This window comes from Lacerta agilis, chromosome 8 (assembly GCF_009819535.1).
Source record: "Lacerta agilis isolate rLacAgi1 chromosome 8, rLacAgi1.pri, whole genome shotgun sequence".
NCBI lineage: Eukaryota > Metazoa > Chordata > Lepidosauria > Squamata > Lacertidae > Lacerta > Lacerta agilis.
In genome coordinates, this window is record NC_046319.1 from 22,832,272 (window position 1) to 22,845,200 (window position 12,929).

A 12,929-nucleotide genomic window follows, 5' to 3' on the forward strand; every position below is an offset into this window, starting at 1 on the left:
CTCTGTAACTAAAGGCACATTACCTCTGAACCTGGAAAGTTCCACTGTGAATCAACTATTTTGTGTTAGACCTCTCCCATTTCATAAATTTGTCCAAACCACTTAAGCCAGTGAACATCACTACAATTTGTGCCAGAAATTCCACATTGGGAGAGCAGAAAACTTTTTTATTGCCTGTCTACTGACATTGCAGCCAGAGGAGGTAGAAAATCTTTCTTGTCCAGTTTCTCGTTAAACGTTTTATAAAAATCGCCACACGTGAATTTCCCCCAGGAACTGGGGTTTACAAACCACCTAATTCTGTTTGCTGAGTGGTGCTGAGAACTGTCATTTCCCTTTGGCCACAGGATTATATTAACATCATCATCAACATCATCAAGGAGTAGCCATTCCAGCAGTAAGATAGCTGCGAAGCTGGGTTCCCTCCATGGGCTCTGCTGCGACAGGCCGGCTCCATCAGGCCTCCTCTCAAGTGTCATCTGAGGGCAGCCTCAGTGGGAGAGATGCAAAGCAGCAGGGCTCATTGCATCAGCTTTGCTGGGGGCCCAGCTCCATCAGGCACCTCCTGCCCCTGGATTGTGCTTGCTGGTCATTATAGGAACAACTGTTCAGAAATTGGTGCCTGAGTTTTGATTTTCCTCTTCCCTCCCTGTCCCTTTTTCCTTGCTTGTCGTGTTTGTGTGTTAAGTCCTTGGGTAGGGACTGTCCCGTTTTGATTGTATGTAAACTTTTTCTGGGAGACTTTTTACTAATAAAAGTAAAAACCATTATTATTATTGCTTGCTTGCTTGCCGTTCACCCGAAGGTCCCCCAGTGAGTTAGAACAATTAAAACACAACGTTAAAAGCAGTTTGGAACAATCACAGAAGCAAGGCAGGTTCTACAAATATGCACCACAAGATCAAAAGCTAGGGCAAAGAGGTGTGTTCAGCATTCAACTAAAGCTGTATAATGAAGTTGCCAGGTGCATTTCTATGGGAAGAGAGTTCAACAACTTAAGGCTCACAACTTCACTATTTTTTCTGTGGACAAGCATCTAGGCACATTGAGATACACATATCAGAGGCACCACCTTTGCAAGTTGATGGAGGGGGGCCCACGTGACGTTCTGATGCCAAGTGTACGACATCGCACAACATCCTGAAGTCACATGTGCAACATCATCACAAGGAGCTGGGGGGGGTAGCCAAATGTCCTCTGAACACGGAGGTTGCTGGCCCCCTCAAAAAATGCATTGGGGAGGGGCCGAAAAGGCCTCGGCCCCTAGGAGTTGGCGCATATGACACACATTGTTATAAAATGCAGTGAGATAATGAATCTTGCTGCAGCCACAGGATTGCACCAAGATCCCTTTTTGCTTTGTGATTAAATCGCTGTGGCAAACTAGACATACACCAATCCCGAACTTTCCACGTTCAACTGGAAACAGGTGGAGAACAACGTAGGCTGGGAATGCCGCTATGATGGAATGGAAGAGGGACATTATCCTCATCCTCCAAACCACTCACAAGTTTTCTAAACTTCTTCCTTCACCGCCACCTCCAGACTCAGCAGACCTGAACACTTCAGCTTCCTCTCTCAGTAACAGGTGCCGAGAAGGAATGGTATGTATTATTGACTCATTGTTGCTATTGAATTATTAAATTGTTTATCATTGAATATTAAATGCTCTTTCTCCCCAATGTGCAGTTAATAAAAAACGGGGAGGATGGAGAAAATCTCTCCCCCCCTACCCTTTCCTTGCCCCCGTCCTGGAACGGCTCATTAATCACCTTGAAGACAGGCCAAGAAAGAGACCAGCTTTTGCTTTTACAACATCACAGCCGAAGACATTCATCAACCCCACGGATCCAAAAAGGGAAGGAGGTGAATCAGGTAATTTAATTGTGTCCCTTCAGGGGCAGAGCAGAAGCACCGAGGAAGCTGGACAGCATATGCAAATGGAGAGGCAGCCTGCAGAGAGTTATCGGAAGCAAAAATTATCTCAAATTATTACCCCGGGGGACCCCTCCAAGGGACACACGGGCCATTCGCTTTGAATATTGCAGGGAGGGGGTAAAGAAATATTATTCCATGGAATGGGGAAGCTTGGATTGCGGGGGGCTTAGAGACGTCACACATTACAGAGGCACCCCTTTCCCTTTCATAACCCAAGCTGTGTCTCCCCGATAAAAATCGGGGGGGGGGGGGTTTATTCTAACTGCTAGAAATATATGTATATTTAACAAATAGATTTTTTTAAAAAATATATAACTTTCCAACTCTACAATTCTATGATAATGCACACAGACCTGTGAAAACATGTCACAATATTCTCCACCCACAATTGGAGGCAGTGATGCCTCTGGATACAAGGTTGCTGGAAGGGAGAGTGCTGTTGCTTTTAGGTCCTGCTTGACATTCCCCATGGGGGCATCTGGACGGCCATGGTGAGGACAGGATGATGGACTGGGTGGGCCACTGGCCTGATCCAGCGGAAGGCCCCTTCTTATGTCCTTAAATAAACTAGAAGAAGACACAACCTTCCAATAGATTTGGAGTGAATTTCTGGAATTCGTTTGACAAGTGACCTTAGCAAGCATGGCGACACAGCACAGACCTTGGGACCAAAAAAAGGGAGGAGGTTTTGCCTGTGAATGCAGGCGCTTACTGGTACATCTCCAGTCACTTGATTTGCTAGTAAATATACTATGTGATAGGGGACGCGGGTGGCGCTGTGGGTTAAACCACAGAGCCTAGGGCTTGCCGATCAGAAGGTCGGCAGTTCGAATCCCCGCGACGGGGTGAGCTCCCGTAGCTTGGTCCCTGCTCCTCCCAACCTAGCAGTTCGAAAGCACGTCAAAGTGCAAGTAGATAAATAGGTACCACTCCAGCGGGAAGGTAAACGGCATTTCCATGCACTGCTCTGGTTCACCAGAAGCAGCTTAGTCATGCTGGCCACATGATCCGGAAGCTGTACGCCGGCTCCCTCGGCCAGTAAAGCGAGATGAGCGCTGCAACCCCAGAGTCGTCCGCGACTGTACCTAATGGTCAGGGGTCCCTTTACCCTTTACTATGTGATATATAGACACAGAAATTGCAGGGGGCTGCACTAGGTGCCCCTTTGGGTTCCCATCCAGTTTTACCATTCTATGATTCACAAGCCCTTTGACATCATATTCATTTTGCATCTTTTACTTCATTGGTCTTCTGTAAAACCAAGAGCCAAACCTACAGATCTCGGTACTAGCCCCTTGTTTATCCTCATTATCCTCAGCATCTGTTCATTTGTATTTCTCACAGCATTTCAAATGAACAATAAGTGCAACAGTTCAAAAGCTTGGAACGGGCTCCTCCAGGAGCAATCTGAAAACATTCCTGTTTACCCAGGGATTTGGTGATTGAAGAACGCTGCTCCTGGCAACCCTGAGATCACTGGATGGAAGAAGGTTTTATTAACTGTGACTGTTTTTGGAATGTTTTAACTGTTTTTAAAATGATTCTTTTTTCCCCTTCATTTTGGAAAAAATGAGGATGTGTCTGCCACCCTTTTAGAGTAAGTGTAGGTTGTAAATATTGATGATGATGATGATGATGATGATTAGAGGAAGAGGAAGTAGTAGTTAAATGTAACAAGTTGGCATGCCAAATGAAAATCATGAAAAGTAATCGTTCCACTCTGTTCAGTGCTCTATGGGCTTCATCCAGAGTGCTGTGTCCAATTCTGGATGCTACACTTTAAGGAGGGCATTGTCAAACAGGAGCATGTCCAGAAAAGGGTGACCAGGGTGGGGTGACAGGCATTCATGGAGGATAAGGCTATCAGTGACTGCTAGCAATGCCTCTGTCGGCAATGCTGTCGTTGTCTCCTGGACTGCAGACACTGCATTGAGCCACGGAGTTCGGAATGGATGGCTTCTAACTACTCCATAGGAGAAAGAGAGAAGAACCACAAAGTCATGACATCATCATCATCATCATCATCATGGAAGGACCACCCATGGAAGATCTGTGCGGGATCTTCAAGCTCAGCCGATGCCAAACTCAAATAGCACAAAGATAGAACAACTGAACTGGCTTCACTGGGTCAAACCAAATGTCAGTCAAAGCAGCCATGTTTGGCAGCAGGGTAGGTGGGCACCGCATTCGCCCCATAGCCTCCAGCATGGGAGGTCCGCTGCTTCCCATCAATGAAGTTCCCTACTACCGGTAGCCTCCTAGCCACAGCCAGTCAGCTGGCCTGGGTGTGAGCTCCAGCTCTCTATCCACTATCAAACAGCTTTCCCTATTGAAGATGGCACAGGATATTTACAGGGGAAGCTTCAACTTCCAAGGCAACTTTGAATTTCCTCCCTTTGATGGCTCTGTGGCATTTAAGGAAAACCGCTTGCTCCTATCTCCCTGTATCTTATTTGGGGCCTGGAGGAAGGACACACACACAGAGAGAGAGAGAGAGAGAGAGAGAGAGAGAGAGAGAGAGAGAGAGAGAGAGAGATTTCAAATAGAGGGATTGCTTGTCCTGGGCACAACTGGGAGGGGAGGGTGTGCCGTGGGCCGATACACTCAACCTCCCCTCTCCTGGGCATTGCGTTTAGCACCATGATGTGCCTGATGATGACTTCATCTGTAGGAGTTCCACTCACGTCCTGCACCCGACAAAATATCACGGGACAGATTGCAGGATTTGCTTCCAGAAGGTGCAGTGGTGGTGGCCACCAACTTGGGTGGCTTTAGAAGGGGATTCTTCATTGGTTATTCATGCTTTCTTTATTTTTCACTGCGCAACAGCTCCACTCTTCTGCATTCAACACCCCTGGCAGAAGCAGACCAGACAAATTCACAGAAGGAAGGAGAGACATTCCGATGACAATCGCAAAGTCTCCACGCCTGGAGGCAGTTGTGCTACAGAATGCCAGATGCCAGCGAGCCACAGCCGAGAAGGCGGGTGGTCTCAAGGCCCTGCTTGTGCCTCTGAGCGACTGCCATTGGCAAGAAGCAGGATGCTGGATTCCATGCGCCCGCCTTATGCTGATTCAGCAGGGCTGCTCCAGTGCGTGATAAGCCATGGAATGGTCAGGGGTGGTTGGAATTGTAGCCCTAAACCAGCTCCCCTGCTCTAGAAGCTGCTCTGAGATTTCCAGAGTAAGGGCCAGGTGTCTGTGTATTAAGGAGCAAATGGCACACACTAATAATGATAAAAGTTAACCAGAAAAGGTACAACCTTTTTCCCTTCGGCCCACCAGCCATTGCAGAAATTCTATTTTGGTCAAGAGCATCTTGCTAGCCAAGGCCATAAATTACAAGCCCCTTTGGTCTAAATGACCGTGATATTCCCCCTAATCACATTACTGCAATATTAATAAGGCTGTTTAACGCAACCAGTTTCTTCTAAATTGTCACATAAAAATTTGGTAAATGTCAGGCGTATAATTTAATCGGGATCTATGCTTTACAGCCAAGGGAGCTCTGAGTCCGCAGTAAATATTGCAAAGCTAACAGTGACTCAAAGTTTTCTAGAACAAAGGAGTAAGGTCATCCAAAAGCCTGCCTGGAGAAGGTCCTTTTTTCTAAAATTGATTTCTGCCCCCCCCCCATTCGCCTTTTTACTATTCCACCCTTCTAATTATTTCAGATGTCTGCAGAGAAGGAAACTCAGAATGCCTCAGCTCCCATCGCCATAAAATCGAGAAATTAGCTTCTGAAAGGGAGATGCGTCAGCCAAGGTCAGCAGATCATTTCCTCATTTGGACAAAAAACATTGCAGGCTTTTCAAAAACAACCCCAGGCCACCAGCTAGGATCCCCCTTTCCCATCCAGTCTTTGGAGGAAAGAGCATTTCTGAATATCCAAAGCAGGATCAGATGCCCTGGATCTTAGACCCGTTACAAACAGAGAGGTCTCACATGGTGGGAAGTCTTCTGAATGCAAACACAGGAAAGAGAAAAACACTGGGCCAGATCTCTCCGATATCAGGCCAAACACAATCAGTGTATTGGTTTTGGCATCTGCTAAAACCCTTTTGTGTTTCAGCAAGTCCATTATTTAACTTGTTTTTAATGCATGTTTTTATTGGTACTTTTAGGGCTGTCTACTGTCAGCAGCATAGGGGGATTTTTCATTCTAATAATCTGTTTATACATGTTGTTAAATAAGTGAATGCAACAACCTTGCAAATTAGTCCACAAAGTTATTGGCCGATACATCAGCCTTCCTAAGTCTGGATCCCCCCCCCCCGATGTATTGGACTACAAATCCCATCACCCTCAATCAGCATGGTCACGTGACACCAGGGATGATGGGAGTATAGTTTGAAACCTACTAACCTGGCCATACAGCTGTTAAGCTACTTCTGCTGTTTAAAAGGAAGAAGCTAATGTGGCTGAACTTCCCTTGTCTGGAGGCATGGAGCAAAGTCAACAGACCACGGGCTATTTCTGCCCTCCAATTTTACAGTAATTTAGAGCTTTCAAAGCACACCATGCAAATGGCAGGGGAAGCAAAAACATGAATGTTTCCCCACCCGCCACACACACACACACACACACACACACACACACACTGCAAGAGTGACGGCATCCCCTCGCTTTGGCAAATGAATGAAGTGATAATGAGTTGTTCAGGCTTGCTTATGATGGCACAGCATAGACAATGTCAGAAAATGAGAGAAAGAGTCAAGCACAGCCTGGGTACTTCCTTGCTTTTCTTTGATGGGGTCCTTGCTTCAAGTTGATGGTGCTAGTCTCCAAGCCCCATCATTCCTGACAATTGGCCATGCTAGCTGGAGCTGGAGCGTCACAGGCTTCCCAGCCCCACAGGAAAGCCTTCCAACCGCAATGAGAACAGGATGCTATTGGCCTGATCCAGCAGGCTCCTCTTATGTTCTGACTTTTGTGACTGCAAGTTGTTTTTAATTGTTTTTAGTACTGTAATTTAACGCTGGGCCTAAGGGTGAAGTTTGGGTAATTAACAGTAATAATAAACCAATGAAGAAAGGCTAGCCACATCTTTCTGCCACTCTCTAGAAGGGCTCAGCTGCAAGCCAGCTGTTCCTCTGCAGCAGAAGACACCTGAGATCCAGGTTGAGGTCATAACTCGTAGCCCCTTGCGAGTCTTGTTCCTGCTCCTCCATGCCCCAGGCTCCTTGCCTACAGACTGCTGGGGGAGCCTTTTAGCCCAGTCAAGCCAAGCTGCGCCAAACAAGCCTCAAGAAGACCTCCATGTTTCCTGTGTATCGAGGCCTGAGAAGACAACCTCTTGGCAGGCAACCTGCCAAGCCTGAGAAAAGATCCATTCTTCAGAGACTTGTTGCTTTCTCCTTCAGCTCTGCCTGCTCACACAACACACAACACACCCTTCTTGGTTTTACGCCTCTTGCCCCAACCACGACTCCTTCTCCCCACCGTTACTTCATTCATATTATTTTTCATCTACAGCAAATGCATGGAAATAAATCAATAAACAGAACGAAGGAGAACTGTAACTACAATTAGAATGGAAATGCAGGGTCTTGAGAGTCAGACAGATCATACCCCTGGTGGTCTCATGTGCAGCCTAGGAGGAAGGAAGCTTCTGATAATTATCAAGACCCCCCAAGTGTCCCTATTTTCCAGGGACAGTCCTGGATTTACAGAAGTCATCCCAGTTTCTGATTTGATCCCGCTTTTCCTTAGGATGTCCTTATTTTTATCAGAGAAATGTTTGAAGGGTATGGAGTTACAGGTGGGTAGCCGTGTTGGTCTGCCATAGTCAAAACAAAATCAAAAATTCTTTCCAGTAGCACCTTAGAGACCAACTGAGTTTGTTCTTGGTATGAGCTTTCGTGTGCATGCACACTTCTTCAGATACCTGAAGAAGTGTGCATGCACACGAAGAAGTGTACATGCACACTTCTTCGTGTGCATGCATCTTCAGATACATGCATGTATCTGAAGAAGTGTGCATGCACACGAAAGCTCATACCAAGAACAAACTCAGTTGGTCTCGAAGGTGCTACTGAAGGGTATGGAGTTATGCAACCAACAAGCCAAGGAGATAAGTAACTATACAACCTTTAGAAGACATCTAAAGGCAGCCCTGTATAGGGAAGTTTTTTAAATGTTTAATTGTGTTTTTCCATATGTTGGAAGCTGCCCAGAGTGGTTGGGACGCTCAGTCAGATGGGTGGGGTGTTAACAACAACAACAACAACAACAACAATTATTAGACAAGACTATCGTATTTTCATCTAAGAAATGCTGAAGGGTATGAAATTTGTCTCTTTGAGTGCCTGCAAAATTGTCGAAAGTCCATCCTTCTGTTTTCCGGCAGAAAAGCAGAGTGATAAGGATCACGGCAGGAGACAATCAAAGGGGAAGAAGCGAGGACACAGAGGCAGCTGTGTGCCTCATCTGGGCACAGAGCCAGCTCGCCAGCTCACAAGAACTGGTGAAGTCCAAGCACTTCAGAAAGGCACCCCACACACCATCACATTGGTGCAAAAGTATTCCTTTGAACGGATGCACTCAGTACAGGTCACAACAATTAAAACTACATCAAAACCAAAAGGAATAAACCTTAAAACAGAAATCTTACCATTCTGGGGGCTAATCTTTCCTCCTCCCTCCACCCCATGGGGCCAGTGTCCCTATAAGCCAAAGGTGTTGTCCTCTGAGTGGGTCTGTAAAGGGAAAGAGGAAGGAAGCAGGTCCCCCTTTCACCTGAACTCTTGGCTTTAGAACATAAAGGGAATTACATTTCCATTCCCAGGGGCCAGAGCTTGTGGTGCAGAGCCTGGCAGCTGGAGTCTCCACAGGAGGGCTCGATAGGGAGAAATGGGTTTTTGTAACATAATCATTGCACTGAATTATCCTCTTCAAATGCCATCTGAAGCAGTTGCGGGGAGAGAGGCCTTGAAGAAGGAAGGGTTTGGGGGCGCCTTGCTTCCCTTTGATTCCATTGACTTATTTAGATTTAGATTTAGATTTATGCAAGTGCAGTTGACTAATTAAAATAATTTTAGTTGAGTCATCACCTGACAGTCAATTGGCTGATCACTTGATTAAATTTAAACTCAATATGCATATTATCGAAACCTCAACACAGGACCCTGTTTCTTTCCCCGAGATACTGAAGTGCAATATAATTTGGAATTAATAATTCAGAATTTAATAAACCAACTTAAGATATTTTCCTGTTTTCCTTCCCAATTACAGAAACACACCAGTGTTAGAGCCTCAAAAAAAATATAAACACGTATGCGTTTAACTCACAGTCGCATCAAATAAAGACGCACCCCGCACTTTAAGATCTTGGTTAATTAAAACAAATTAAAGTTTGCATCCCTTATTTGTGCACAACATCCCTAAACAACACGGCAGGTGCTTTAATCTCCCTTTGCAAAGTGGAGGGGCCGTCCTGTTCGCTGCCATCCTTGATGCCTTCTGGAAAAGGCACCCAACCTGCAGTGCTGCAGCCTGAAACTGGCTGCGTAGTAGAGAGCAGTCGAAAAGGACCTGGCTGTGGGAAGCCTTGAAATGCTCCATCCCACCTGGGCGCCAGCATCAACCACTGGGGGGCGGGGGAGAGAGACAAAGGTGAGGCCAGCGGTTTCCAGGAACCCTATTCTCTGTGAGATTTGGGGGGCGAGCAGTGAGTTTGTATGAGCCCTGGGTGAGAGCAGTCCTGGGTGAGAGCCAGGAGGCAGAGAGGTGTTGAGCATTATATGTTAGGAGACTAAATCTCAATCTCTCTCTCTCTCTCTCAACACTTGTTGAAGTTTTCTGTTGTTGCTGCTTTAGTTTTCTGTGCCCTACTTACGAGATTTCTTTACATTAAGTGGGGTAGAAATGATCTGACCCGGGCTTCCTCAAACTCAGCCCTCCAGATGTTTTGAGACTACAGTTCCCATCATCCCTGACCGCTGGTCCTGCTAACTAGGAATCATGGGAGTTGTAGGCCAAAAACATCTGGAGGGCCGAGTCTGAGGAAGCCTGATCTAACCAAACGAATAACCAGCTCTGCTGTTATTTCCATTTTAGAGAAGGAAAAGTCAAGGCTAAGAAAGCTGTCCCTCTCTAAGGGAGAATGAATATCATCATGGTAACAAACAAGTAGGGTTGACTCCAGCTTCGGGGGCCTTGTGCTGCCAGGAAGAGGTTAAAAAGCCACAGGAGAGGTTTTTACTGGGAAGGGGAAGGAAGGAGGCTACATTCTTCTGCCAACTTAAACCCAACACTTGGGTGGCCCTCACCTATCAGCCAAAAAAAGTGAACAAAATAAGACGCAGACTCGTGTATGCTAATTTACATACATCAAATGCTAGTTTTGAAATAATAACCCTGGGTTGTATCCCTACACATAGTAAACACACTGAAATTAACAGACCAAAATTAGTCATGCCTATTATTTTACTCTGAAGAGGACTAATGTTGGACATGATTTTATGATATTAAATAGCAATGCAGTGCATCTCATTATATGTGACCTGTGTGCCTCTTTAAAGCCTCCTGTGCAGGGGGTTTGCTGAGGAGTGACTTCAACACCCACCCCAAATTCTCCCTTCTTCTTGGGGTTCTTTATTTTTAACCAGAACATGGACTGGCCACCTTCAACTAAAGAATGCCCTCTGTAAAGTGAAGGCACATGGCCACCCTAAACAACACCACAGATGGATAAATGTGTTGGCTTTGCAGTCTTAAGTTCACTACATTTCTGCATCAGTTCATGACAATTATCTTTTTCCAAAAGTCCTCCCCCCCAAAAAACAACTCCCATTGTCTCGTGTGGATTTCTCTGGATATGCATATTTTTGCATGCAATTCCCCCCATAAATTTGTGCAAGTTATTCTCTCTCTCTCTCTCTCTCTCTCTCATCTACTCACACACACACACACACACACACCCTTTCTCCCAGTGTAATGCATTTTTGGAGATATTTTTCTGGCTGGAGAAGAGCAGCACAAAATTCAAAGAAGTGTGAATTTTGAAGGACCGCCGATTCAAAGAACTGTTCAGCTGGAAGGGACCCCAGAGGGTCCTCTAGTCCACCCCACCCCCTGCAGTGCGGGAACCACAGCTAAAAGAACATCCAACAACCTCTGCATAAAAACCTCCAGGGAAGAAGGGGCCACCAATGGCTGCATTTGGGCTTGCTTTCTGTTTGAGGAAGTGAGAATTAGAGAACTTTGCACTAAAACACGATCCAAACTGATTCTCCAACCTGCTCCAAAGCTTAGGCAACTGTCATTCTGTCATGTTTCCAAGTGACGAAATCCTGGTGACCTCTGAGTCCGCTCCGGAGGCTGCAGAGAGCAATCTTCAGGCCCCCGGTTTTTATGTTAAGCATTTGTCAGGGAAGAGGGAGGGGCGGCTCCCCGGTGCTTCCTGCATTTGTGCATATCATTAATGTCCAAAGCTGCTCAGTGGCAGAAAAACTCCCAGAGAACATCCCGCATGGATATCAGCACAATGCAAATGTCAGCGTCCATCATACATTCCGGGAGATTTACAACGGCAAGAGCTACCGAGCTCCCAGAGAAGAAAGGAAGGGGAGCCTGCTTCTGTTTTTTGGAAACAAGGCGCATTTATGAGACAGCACAATAGCAGCACTTTTTTTTTTCCTTTTTGCCGGCAGAACAAATGAAACCGGCATTATTTCCAGAGCTGAATCAATCTTTTGAGGATTGGCTGTAAATTAAAAACCAAATGCATGAGCCATTGTTGCCTCACCAAGTGCTCTGCCTTGATTTTTCCACCGCTGTGGTTAAGAACGGCTTTAGGAAGACAGGGAGAGGAGGAGGGGGAGAGAATCCCAACCATGGAACTTGGGACCCCCCCCCCCCCGGCCCTAACTTTTTATTAAATCTATTTATTCCTTTGATTTGCTATTTCACCTTTCCTCCAAGAAACTCAAGGTGGCATATCCTCTGTGAGGGCTTGGCCTCTCTCTGCTTCTTCCAAGGCTTTGTCAGTCTGGAGGGGTCCCACCAATTGCAACCACAGAACAACCTTTCTGTGGGAACTGTGCCAGAAGCAGGGGCTTCGGGGACTATTGTGGCACCTGCAACTCGGAGCAAATTTGCAGGAGTGCAGGAAAGAGGGAAGAGAAGTATAAATGGGCCTGGATTATTGACATGGAGCATGGGAGGTGTAGGCTCAAGAGCCCTCAGGGTAACTACATCTCCCACGATCTCCCAGGATTCTGCTCCTAGATGTTTATCTTGGGCATCAGGATGAGGGAGAAGGGTGGAAAATGCACCCCTCTGATCCTCTCCCAGTATTTGGAAATACTGGGTATGGGGAGGACAAGTTTCAAAGGATTGGATTCAAAGGATTATGCTTTTATCAGCATAGAACTGATGTGAGTGCCTGGGACTCTTCCCCAAGCCAGGAAGCCATTAAAAGCTCACCTCTGGTTCAGAGTTTGGCTCAGTAAAACTTTCCTGACATTGCTGTTTGGACGTCCAGGACAAAAACACTCCTGTCCATGTTCAACAGATAGCGCTCCTGGAATTCTCAGACAAATCTTTCCCTGGAGTTTGGACTTTGCGGGGACTTGGTCTCATTTCTGAAGAGGCAGAAATATTCCAAATTTTGAGCACAGAGTGGTGTGTGTGTGTGTGTGTTATCAAGTTTCCCACAGCTTGAGCCTTGGCGAAACATGACAGAAAAGCCATTTGGATGTCATTGTGCATAGGAATCTGCCTTATACTGAGTCAGTGGCGTACCGAGGGGGGGCAATGGGGCAGAGCGCCCCAAGTGCCAGCCTTGGGGGAGGGTGACACTCGGCGCCACCCCACCCCACCCCACTCCCAAGCCACTGCCCGGCACCCCTTCTGTTCGGTGGCGGCAACTTTTAAGGTTGCACGGAAGAGGTGCCGGCCACTCGCACCTGGCATCTTGGGTGGAGTGCGCATGTCTGCACATGCACACTTCACCCTGGATGCTGCGCATGCGTTGTGATGTCACGATGC

At 46.5% G+C, this 12,929-nt stretch overlaps 1 protein-coding gene across 4 annotated transcripts in view; it reads right to left on the reverse strand.

Annotated features, from left to right (window-relative positions):
• The window catches only part of CAMTA1 (calmodulin binding transcription activator 1), a 653,161-nt gene that overhangs the window by 388,555 nt on the left and 251,677 nt on the right, over window positions 1-12,929 (reverse strand). The gene's annotated exons all lie outside the window — the stretch shown is intronic.